Below are 10,587 nucleotides of genomic sequence, written 5' to 3'. Positions count from 1 at the left end.
CACTTCTTTGTTTTTGTGTTTGTGAGTGAATGCCGGTTGACTGGTTTGTTGTTCTGGTATCTGAATATTATCATTGTCAGAAAATTAGTCCCAGAGTATTTGTCTCAGATCCAGAATGTTGTGAAAGCGAAATGATTGTTAAACTGTCCCTTCACTGTCTTACCTTCCTGCCATCTCCTTCTGAATTCCCTTGGCAATAAGACATTTTATCAGTGGAGCATTTATTATATGACTGCAATTTATACCATGTTGTGAGCATTATCATGTACATTGTGTCTCTCACATGTCTTGTCTTTAGTCTGTGTGTTTTTTCGTGGTGAAGTTAATGTATGTTTTACAGTCCTGATTTGGCTGTGTGCAGTCAGCTGGACTATAAGCAACAATGTCAAATGTCAACCAAGTTTTAGCAAATTTATTCTAAAATGCTGTGCATGTGTTTTTTTTTTTCCAGATTGCCTTTGTGTATATAGTATCTTTTTCAACAGATAATTTTACTTGTGTGGATGTAAGTGTGCTAGATTCCGTCTTGCTACCTCTAAAAATGTTTTTGAAGTCATTCCTAGATAAGTCCATGTATTGTGACAAATGTTAAGTGTACCTGAAAGTTGTACTGTTGTTTAAACTGTAGGTATTTTATGAATATAACAATAAGGTGATTCACTCATTTTTTATCACAACGGATGCCTTCCGTCACTCCGTCACAATTTTTTTTTGTGTCTGAAATTTATTCTGTGTTTGTGCAACTGCAATAATCCTACAAAGTTTAAAGGGAGCATTGCAGTTATCGGTTGTTGTTTTTTCTCTCTCTCAACTTCTGTGTGTGAAACAATAATTCAAGGGAACAAAATGGATTTATTTCTATTTTGTTTGATCTTATTTATTTTTAATGCATTATTAATGTGACAAATGTTTGTATGTGTGTTATTTTGTGATGCATAGGAATCATAAAATTTTGTTACCTCTATTCTACTTTTTTGACATGTACCCTGTTTTGTTTTTTAAAATCAGCCTCCCTGCTAAAGTAATGATGGAGATGTATATTTTCTGCCGTTTGTTTTCCAAAAAGTGAAAATGAATGTTCTCTTTTTTTAAATGATCTGACCAGGGTATGAAAAGTTAAAGGCATTTGTATCAGCAGTGGTACAAAATGTTAAAAGTGACAAATTGTATATATAATGTATTATGTACATGTACTTATTTGTGTTGTGACAAAACACACCATAAGTTTGGCTTTGTGTGCTAATGGTTGTGTGGACAGATCTGTGTCGTGTGAGCAGTGGCTAACTTTTTGTTTAATTTTTCTCCCAGAGACTTATCTGTGTGCAAGAGAAATAACATTTATTATTATCTATGCCATTTTCACATCAGTTGGATTTTAGGATTTTACTGTAACCACCATCACTTGTGTATGTTGTATAGAGAATCCATGTGTGTGGACTCCTTTGATGATCTCTTGTTCACTTTGACCAGAGCTTGTTGGGGGACTCAAAGTTCTCAGTTATCAGAATTTATGGAATGTAAACCTTTATTTTATTTTATTTTTTATTATAGCAGTCCTGGAGTAAATACTTGGTTGTGCAAGCACTACTGACATCCATTTGTATAGACATCTTTCTTTCGGGTTTTTAGTTGGGTTTTTTTTTTCTTAGCTACATTTGGCAATATGTCCAGTTGTGATTTTGTCTAAAGTTCTGACTATGAAAAAAAAAAATCCAAACCAGTTTACCTCTGTCTTACTGTTTCACTGTCTCTTGGTCTCCGTCTTTTTGTCTGTCTCCCCTCCCCCTTCCCTTTGCTACAGCCCTCTCTATCTTTCACCAAGTTATGTTGTTACGTTTGGTTTTGACTTCATATGATCATTACTTTTTGTGAGTGGAATGAATGCTATAATTATTGATTATGCAATTGATGTGTATTGTAGTCTTTAAGGATATTTTATTCATGGCTTTAATGTATATTTTTTTCTGATCATTTATGCTCAAATTGAATCAGTTATTTCATGTACACAGGCTTTTTTTTCAGTTGTGAAAGTGGCATTTTTTTCTTCTCTTTACAGATCGCATTTTGGTTCTTTTGTGACTTGGTACAGCAATAGTGGGGAAACCAAATAACTCGAGTTTGATTTGTCCAGTGGACCAAAGCAGCATCCTTTTTATTTATTTATTTATTTATTTATTTTTATCCTTCCAATGTATTGTTTGGGTTTTTTTGTTTTTTTTTTTTTTTTTTTTTGTATACCTGTATGTGTGTATGTTCATCTTAGTTTCTTTCCTTCTTTCTTTCCAGGAGTGTTTTCCATGTGTTCCCTCCTTCCAGGCAACACCACCATAGTGTTGTGCTGTATCTGGAAAGAAACTGTCTTCCTATTTGTCTTCATTCCATTGATTCCTCTTATTACAATAAGGCCCATACTTTTACTGTTTTCCAGATGCCTGACTCGTTGTTTTGGTCTGTCCTTCTTTTTGTAGCCACACTTTCCATCGTTATATGCACGAAGATTATGCGCAAAAAAACAACCTCAAGACTGTCTCATATTTGTTGTGTTTGACAGTTTGTCTTGTTTTTGATCAAGGCTTTTGTGGGTCACAGTGTTCACGTCTGTTTCATCTTTTTGTCCAAAAGTTATAGAATGAATGACATGGAAGTGTTTGATTGATAATTTGTTTTCAAGGTTTACAAGGATGCTTTTTTCCCCTTTCTTTTTAAAAGAAATTATTATGAATAATCAGTGCATTATGGAGTGTTTTGAACTGTTGATGTGTGTACATGCGCGTGCGCGCACGCGCGTGTGTGTGTGTGTGTTGGCCAAAGATGAAATGGAAAGTTTGTTCTCCACCTCATAATGTCATTCACAGTACTTGAATCCGCAAAAGGATTTTTTGAAACGATGCCTAGAGCCAATCTCCTCTAAGCAGAACCAAGATGTGTACAGTAGGAATAGCCAGGCAGCAGTATTTTTTCCATTATTATATATTTTTGAAATGATGGATATGCACGTTTGAAAAAAAAAGAAAAAGAAAAAAGAAGCCACATGCTGTTTTGTTATCAGCAGAATTATGATGAGTGGGACTATTGATACACCATACACAGATTTTTTTCTTTTATCATTATAATGATCGACAGGTCCTACTTGCTAAATCTTTTCCTCCCTGTGTTTTTTTGGCTTTTTGTTTCTTTTTCTGTGAAAGAGTGTGTGTGTGTGTGTGAAAGTGGAAATCAGAGATGTAATGTTTAGTGACAGTAGTACATCAGTGTAAAATTTGGTCGTGTACCTCAGTGTAATGTGTGGTGATAGTACATCAGACCATGTGGCAGCATGTCAGAACTTAAAGAAGTGGTAGAGTTATTTTTGGAACAGTACAGGGCACAGGTTTGAGCTTTCAGCTGCATTCTCATGTCCGGCGTCACTAAAGTCTCCATTGTTTGTGAGGGACTTGCACCGCAGGACGCAGAGTTTATATTGTTTTAATGTTGTGTTTCGGGAAGGAGGCTTTTTTGGGGGAGTGGGAGGGCTGGGTGGATGAAAAAATGTCATAATGATACTTCTGGCAATATCTCACCATTTGTGTTGACAATGAATCTGGTAAAGGTTATTAATTCTTTTATTCTTCTTTTTTTTCTTTTTTCTTCCATTCCTCTCCCTATCCTTTACTTTCCCGTCACTCTGCCACTCATCACCCCCCTCCCCCTACCCACCCCACCATTTCTATCTTGGCCTTTGTCTCTTCTGAAGAGTTGAGTTTGATGACCTGTTGGCTGATGCCCATAAGATCAAGTTGTTCCAGTTTTGGGTCTTGATTCAGTGAAGGTTGTGGGCTCAAGGGGGTGGGTCCTGGATGACTGTTTGGGTGGGAGGTCCATCTGGTGTTCTAAGGAGGTTGTCTGTTCTGTTTATTTGAGCCTTTTGTCTCTTTCACACCACTCACCCCCTCCCCCCCTCCCCCGTTTCTGACTCTCTTCTCCTCACCCACTGTCTCTTTTGATTCTGCCCCGTAGTCACTCTGTACCTCAACTTTTTCCCTGTCTCTCCTCCACCCACGCCCCGCTCTCTGTCTTAAACCATATCTTTCTCTTCTTTCCTTCTCTCCTCCCCATGCATCTGTCTTCTCTCTCTCTCCCCATCCCTCACCTGTACTTGGCTACATGGGATTAATAGGGATGATCAGAAGGAAACAGTCTTTGGGTATTGATAAAAGAAATAACTTCACTTGTATTTCAGGTAGTATGGGGTACACTGGATCTACTTTTGATCAGGAATTGTTTGTTTAGAGAAAGGTACCTTGGATTTGTCAAGCACTAATTTGTAAACATATATTTATTATATAATGGAACCCTTGGATTTACATACTTATCACTGGCCAGAGTGCTGTTCATTCACATTAAATGGGGACACATGAATTACACAAGTTGTCTGATACTGGTATGTGAAACTACGTTTGTATCAAACTGGGGTACTTTGAAGTTGATCTGCCATGACATTGGTCAGTGAATTGTGTTTATTTATTCATTTATATTCATTTGGGTGGGGCTGAATTTGTCTAACATTGATCTGTGAAGTATGTTTCTTTGTATTACACATGGATATTTGGATCTGTATGATGTCAGTGATAAAGTGAGTCAAAGTGTGTTCATTGATATTATAAATTTGGGTGTCATAGATCTGTCTCACATTGGTCAGTAAAACTGTGTTCATTTTGTCATTGTGGGTCAGTTAAAGAGCCAGTCCATTTCTTTCCTTTTTTCCTTAATGTTGAGGGGTCTGGGGGGCAGGAAGGCTGGTAGTGGTAGTTGTTGGCAACCAATCCCAAAGATTTATGTTAACATTTTGAGACATATTTCCTGAACCAAGTGTGTTAATTGGTTGATGTACCATATGACTGGGGCTGGCATGGCAGTTGGTTAGGTGTTGAACTACAGTGTTAACCAGTGTTCACAGTTTGAGGCTGCATTTGGCTTGGTGTTGTTTGGGGAAGGCGCTCTGTTCAAATTTTCCTTACTCTGATTGGGGAAGTTTAAAACTGTGGAAGGAAGGAAGGAATAGGGCCCTGTCTACCTCAGCCCTTGACAAAGTGGATATGAATACACTGCTCCAATGGTCATAAAGGCTGTAGGTCCTTTAACCTTTAAAGTTAACCTTTCAAAATGTTCATGCATGAACGTCCACAAAGAAAGAAGTTCCAGTATCTCAGGCCTTGTTTTTATTCGTTCCCGTCCTAGCAGTCAATGTTGCTCTCAGCCATAGTGACTCAAAACAGTTTTGGAAATATTTACCATGATGGGTTTTTCCTACTATATTGTGTCAGCTGATGACGCTCAGCATTGTCCAAAGTGTCTTGCTGGTTCCTCAAAACACATTATGAGACATCAGAGACTAACTTGTTCAGGCTTCATTACTTTCTAACTTGTGTTAGCCCTTTACCCACAAAGGAACAAAGGCCATCAATGACTCTTCAATCAGACACAGTCTCATGGCTGTCCTTTCTGCATGTGTCCAGTTGGTCCTCTGTCTCTTTAGCTCTGCCTCAGTGTCTCGCCTCCATCTGTTCCTGGGCCATCCGCTCTTTCTTCTTCTCCCCTTTGGGTTCCAGGTCAGAGCCTGGCACATGATTCTGGAGATGCTAGATATATGCACGGTCTCCAATGCATGTCATTATTCTGTGGTCCATGCCTGTTGTAGACATAATATGTCCCTGTGTGCCGAATTTTGTGACTCCACAAACATCTTTGGTCCAGAATTCTGGTACTCGCAGTTTTCTCTGAAGTGTTTTCTTACTTGGAACTTACTTGATCATTTTGCAGTCATCTTATGAAAGGTTTTGAGGTACAATGTGAAGAGTGTGAAGAGTTAAGAAAATTTTCTGAAAACAGCTGAACCCAGTGACTCGCACAAGTAATATCTGCACTTCTGTTTACATTGCTAATGGAGATAACCATCGCACTGATTTGAATTTATGTACTTTGGGGATAGTATATGCATTGCACTTCTGATCCAGTGATTTGGTACAGTGTATTATCCTTGGAAAAAACACTTATTTTTCCCCACTCCACCCAGGTGTGAATAGGAACCTGACTTTGGTTGTGGAATGTTGAAATGGTACAAGAAGAAGATAGGGCCATGCCTTCCTATGCCCAGTCCTAGACTTTGTGGACATGAATTCACTGCCCAGATGGCCATAAAAGCCTATGGGACCTTTAACCTTAACCTTTGAGGGGAGGGGGGGCTGGCGGAGGGGGGCGGGGAGGGGGGGGGGTGAAAGTATGTACTGATAATCAGGTGAGATGGGATAGGAAGAAGGAATCCAACTTGTATAACACAGGAAATTATCTCTGTATGAAACATGTAGCTGCAAGAACAAAACTGTTGTGATGGACTACATTTTTGTGTGTGTGTGTTGTTTTGGTTTTGGGTTTTTTGTTGTTGTTTCACGTTTTATCTCATTATTTTATATTGTATTTACTTCCTCTCAGTGTTCTTGTCTCTTTTAAAAAAAATATTTATTTATATTAATTTAAACAAAATAAGATTGGATTTGCTTTCCCACAAGGAGAGAGCAGCACTACCATTTAACCCCCTTCTTCTCTCCCCCCATCCCAGCCCTTGTCCCACCAATGTGATAGAATTTTCAGTTCATTTAGCAACTTTAGTTGCTGATATTTTCCAGTGTGTGGAATGGAATGAACGAAGACCATCTCCCATTTCTTTTACTTTAAATACCAGGTTCAGATTCACCTCCTTTGCGATTTAAAAAAATATATTTCTTTACTTTAAATCACTGACTGGCAGGGCTGTTTGTTTGTTCTGTATTCAATCCGGTGTTGAGGATACCCTCCATGGGGATGTCAGAGGCTCTTTCAGTATGGGTAGCATTGCCATTAAATTCTGTGCTGGAAAGATACACTTTTCTTTCACTCTCTTTGTTTCTGGCCTTTTCCCTTTCCATTTTGTCTCTTGATGTTGAATTTTCTCCCAACCTGGTCTATCACTTTTTTTTTTCTTTTTTTTCGTCTTTCTGAAAAGCATTGAATATTTTTTTTTTTGGTCTTTTTCTGTACCTAATAACTGGGCTTTCTTATTTTTGTTATATTCTTTGGTTTGTATTCCATTTTTTAATATATAAATTTATGTATTATGTATGATTATGTTTTGTTGAGGATTTTGTTTTAATCCTATCACAAAAAAAGAAAGAGAAAAAAAGATTGGATGCTAAACATCATGTTTAAGGTTTCTGTGCACGAATATGACTGCACTTGTACCGAATTTTCTTTTCCAGGTGTGTGTGTGTGTATGTGTGTGTGTGTGTGTGTGTGTGAATTATTTTTTTTAATTTTGTTTCCCTTCAGGTTCTATGGGATCAGATCTGACAAGTGCTGATAGGGCCCTGTGTGGTTGGCTGGGCAAAAAGCATCAGTGATGAATGATTCAGTGTCAAGGCTTCTGACAAGGTCTAGCTATGACAGCAGGGTGAAATTCATACAATCAAAGAGTCGGAAAAAGTGGAAAATGAGAGAACCATTTTCGGGGCTTAAAAAGTCTTAAAAGGGTATGATTTGCCCTTCAGGGTGTGGAAAAGTCTTAGAATTTTTATGCCACCTTTGACAGGTACCATTCTACAAAGAGTTTATTGCATTGTTGAAAAAAAAAAAAAAAAGAAAGAAAGAAAAAAAGAAGAAGAAAAAAAAACAAAAACCCACCACCACCATAAAAACAGAAAAGAAAAGAAAAAAGAAAAAGTGATGAAGATTGGACATAGATACCAGGATATCCACCGACTTCTTTCACAAGTGGTGTCACAGATGAGGTTTTGATTCAATTTGGCTTCATGGACAATTTTTAGCCTGGTCTGATGAAGGTCTGGAAACAGTATGGAATTTCTGTGTGGTCACATCGCATCTGTGGGACCCCCCAGTAGTGGTGACACTGAAAAGTGGCTGATTCTTGGTCAGTTCTTTGTAGGGAGTGGGAAGGAAGAAATACGCAATTTTCAGGGCTGATGGTTTTACGCATACACATTTTTATATAAAAAGATCACAAGTACGCAAAATGTTGACAGGATATTTTAAAACAAAAAACCCCACTGGGTGTGTTTCTACAATTGATCACTGTTTTCAGGCAATCCTTGTGGTATGTCAGGGTATTACATACTGGCAAAAAAAAGTGTAGAGGGGCAAGGCTTTGATCAGCTTTTTCTTAAACCTGAATATATGAAAATGCTAGAAACCATGATTCTGTTTCTTTTATGCTTTGGTTTTTATAACTCTTTATTCAGAAAACTTTATATATATATATATATATATATTGACACCAGAGAAACAGCAGGCCAACAGCTTATATTGTGTTCAATCATGTTTTATACATTCTTTTTTTTTTATGTGTGATATCTGAATCAACATGTAAGGTTAGAAAGGAACTACTTTTTATTATTTAAAAAAAATTTTTTTTTTTACATTTCCTGTTAATAGGTAAATAGTTATTGCCATATGTTTAGAAAAAAAAAAAAATCCCCACTACCACCAAGAAACAGGCAAATCCTTGCACTGGATTTTTTTTTTTTTTTTTTGGGGGGGGGGGGGGGGGGGATGTTGAATGGACTCAAACCATTCCCTTTTTGTTTCTCCTTTGGAATTAAAAAAAAAAAAGAAAAGTAAATAAACAAAAACATGGAATATCTAGGACATTTTGTCTCCCTCCATCCCTATATATACCATTCACATATATTCCATGACATTTGATAGATATATATATACTTAAAAGAAAACCTATCACACACCCTAACATACATGCAAGTACACACACACATTTTTACTTAAAAAACAAAACTATCACACACTCTAACATACATGCAAATGCACACGCACACATGTGCACACACACACACACACACACACACACACACATTAGTGTATTCACACAAAGAAACCAGTTGAAAAAAAATGATCACATGGTGTCAGTGGAAAGAAAATCGTGAATCTCAAACTGAGACATCTTTTGTTGAGGCAGATGGGGTACACAGTTCATTGTCAATCATCAGGTTCTCTTGATCATTTCGGTTTTGTTCTAAGACGACAGTGAACATTTGTCATCCAAAACATGGCATCAAAGGTATGTTGACCACATTTGGGTCATACATTGATCTACAGAAGTGTTTGAAGAGAGGGGCATTGCATTTATTTTTATATGTCTGTTTCTTTCTTGGGTTTTGATTCATTTATTAGTGACTGTGGTTGCAATACATGGAAGTTTAATGGAACAGAGGAAAGACCACTTTTATTGATTATTACTGTTTAAAAAAAAAAATATATTGTTCATCTTAATTGTGTGTGTTATGGAGATTTATGTGTGTGTGTGTGTGTGTGGAAAGAATGATGAAGGTGTGGTGTTTGCTTTTTAAATAATGAAAGGTTACATTCAGTGTTTTTTTTCTCTGAAGAGGCATATATATTTTTTTCTTCTTAAGTTTTATACATAATTGGAAGCGTTTTAAATTGTTCTCTACAATAAACATAACCTCAGATAGGATGTGTTCAAGGAGTGATTGTTAACAGGAATTCTATTTTCCTGACCAAAAATGCCTGTTTGTGTGGATATTTTTCCTCTCTCTCTGCCACATCAGTCAAGGATTTTTCCTATTGGAAAATGCCAGAGTATCTTTTCTTTCTTTTTTTTTTGCCATGTTAACAGGGGTTTTCCCAATGGCAGAATATTGTGATCGTGTCTATTTTCCTTTGTCTTCACTTCGCTGTGACATTGCTTCTGTTCTGTGCAAGGGTTTTGTGGAGCTATGCGATACCTCACCACATAAAAGGTGTGGTGGAGGATATTTCTCTCATGTGTGTTACATCAGAATGTTGGTTTGACATATGGTGTGTGTGTGTATATGTGTGCACATTTACAGGGGTCAGTTGTTATTATCATGTCATTATGCACTTGTAGCATGGAGAGATCTGAACCCAGGCTCTTGGGCCGTGTAAACTACCTGATTGCAGGATCGACGATTTGGAATCTCGTGAATTTCTGATTTTTTTTTCATTTTTTTTTGTTTTTGAGACATGTGACAATGATCAGTGTCTTTTGCTGGTGTTTTCTGTTCCTAGCTAACCAGTTGATGTAGATAATCTTGTTTGGTTTTAATTTGTCAGACTGTTCCCCAGCCCGCCTCTTCCCCAAATGAGTGGTTGTGTGTTGCTTTCCCCCCTGTTTAATTCTCTTGCCTGTCGGTCTGTTTACCTGTCGGTCTCTCTCGCTCTCCGAAATGACTTTTGTGCACTTCTAGAATGTTGTAGTTATACCAGTGAATGTCAGAATTAGTTTTACAGTAACTGTTAGACAATAACTTTACAAACTGTAACGTAAATGATAATAAAAAAAAAAGAAGAAGAAAAGAAATGGATTTAAAAAAAAAAAAAAAAAAAAGAGAAAGAGTGTATGTGTCAAAGTGTGTGTGTATGAATCACAGTGTGTGAATTTTCAGGGACAGCTTTCTCTGTCTGTCTGAATCTTTAGTACATGACCCTGTGCAGTTGGCTGGACTGAAAGCAACGAAGTCAAATGACATGGGTGAAGAACTCTACGTGTGTGTACTGCTCTCT

This window comes from Babylonia areolata, chromosome 15 (assembly GCF_041734735.1).
Source record: "Babylonia areolata isolate BAREFJ2019XMU chromosome 15, ASM4173473v1, whole genome shotgun sequence".
Classification (NCBI taxonomy): Eukaryota; Metazoa; Mollusca; class Gastropoda; order Neogastropoda; family Buccinidae; genus Babylonia; species Babylonia areolata.
Note: the sequence above shows the minus strand (reverse complement) of the source record.